The sequence below is a fragment of the Vigna radiata genome, chromosome 1, assembly GCF_000741045.1.
Source record: "Vigna radiata var. radiata cultivar VC1973A chromosome 1, Vradiata_ver6, whole genome shotgun sequence".
Lineage (NCBI taxonomy): Eukaryota > Viridiplantae > Streptophyta > Magnoliopsida > Fabales > Fabaceae > Vigna > Vigna radiata.
The window spans coordinates 31,341,808-31,343,522 of NC_028351.1; positions in this window are offsets into that span (position 1 = coordinate 31,341,808).

The following is a 1,715-nucleotide window of genomic DNA, read 5'->3' on the forward strand; positions in this document are numbered from 1 at the left end:
TTATCTTCCCATTGAGAAGAGGAAAATTAAGAAAAAAACTGAGTCTAAATATGCTTGATAAAATTAAGTTAAATAATAAGCCTATGATGAGTGTGACATCAGGTTTGAATACAAATTGAGGCCTAGCAACAGTTAGTGTTACTGGTTTAAAAGCAATGGGAGAAATAAAAGAGGGTCCCATAGAATTAGGAACAAGTATGTGGCATGTGAAGTGTAAGACCTATTAGAACAAGCTGGATAGATGAAGGGACAAATCAGGACAATTTCCTTACTTTCACCTTGAGGACAAAGTTGTTTCAGACTCGAGAGTATTAATAGAACTCTCAAGGTTTATGTTAGAAAAAATGGCAGAAATTAAACATAGAAGTTGAGAATAAGGAGAGAGGTGGTTAGGCAGTTAAAAGTGATTAATTGTAGTAGTTAGGAGGTAATTATAACGCAGAATGTTGGTTATCTTTTAAATTATAATGCAGAATGTTGGTTACCTTTTAAAGAGAAACGTGTCTGGAAAAGAGGGTGAGGATTTTGTTTTTGGTAAAGGTATTGTCCTATGTAAGGAGAATTTCTTTCCTTGGATGTTGTTGAACGTTATTCCAAAAAATACACCTTTTTGCTTTCTTGGTGTGATAGTTGTGTCCTATTTCATTAATCTGATAGAGTTTTGGTTTCTTGTCACCAAGAAACTTAACATATTCTTTCTTCTTGCTAACAGTGAAGATCGATTCAAAGCCTTTAATGATTCAAATTGGGCTAGATGCTTTATTAATTGTTGCTCTGTTAGTGGTTACATTGTCTACCTCAATCATTATCCTATATCTTGGAAGTCAAAGAAATAGCCAAATGTCTCTAGAAGTTCTTCGTAAGTTAAGTACANAGTTCTTGCTTCAACCATTTGTGAAGCACAATGACTTACTTATCTCATACAATATCTTCAAACCCACCATACACAACCATCCCTTTTGTATAGTGACAATCAGTTCACCATCCAAATCGCTTTTAATCAAATATTTCATAAAAGTATCAAACTCAGATAAATCAATTGTCACATTGTGAGAAAAAAAAAACTTTATCACGACGTTATCAAACTTCTATATATCCATATGCTTTAACCTTCAACAAGCTAACATCTTAACCAAAATTCTTCCTCCATCAACTTCGCTCCAAGTTGGGGGTGCTCAATTATCTACTCCTACCTTAAGGGAGATTCTTAAAATTCAGCAAAAAAAAAAAAATCATATTCTGCATGATGCGCTCACCATTTATGCCTCTTGCTCAACACAATGACTGTTTTTATAGTTTCCTTTGTTGCACTCTAGGATACCTTGGGTTGCACTTAAGTGCAATTTTTTGATTTTTTTTTCTATTATATATAACATATGTTTTGGCCCAGGTTTGTATCTGTTAGAGTTTTGCTTTCCATATTATTAATCTCTTTCATATTTTATAGCCTTACTTTCCTTGTTTTCCTTTAGGCATTTCTCAAATTTTTAATTATTTGAAGAATACATTTATAAATTGTAGCCAAATCAAACAACCTNAAATTATAAGAACTACACAAGACCTCTTAAGATTAGTTGTAAATGTAATAATCTATAAAAGAAACAATAAATTGCCATAATAATTGTTAAAAGAAAAANAATATTAAAAATATGTCAAATATTCCTTACAAAGTACAAAGTGATAATCAAAAGTTTTATTTAACAACTTATCAATAT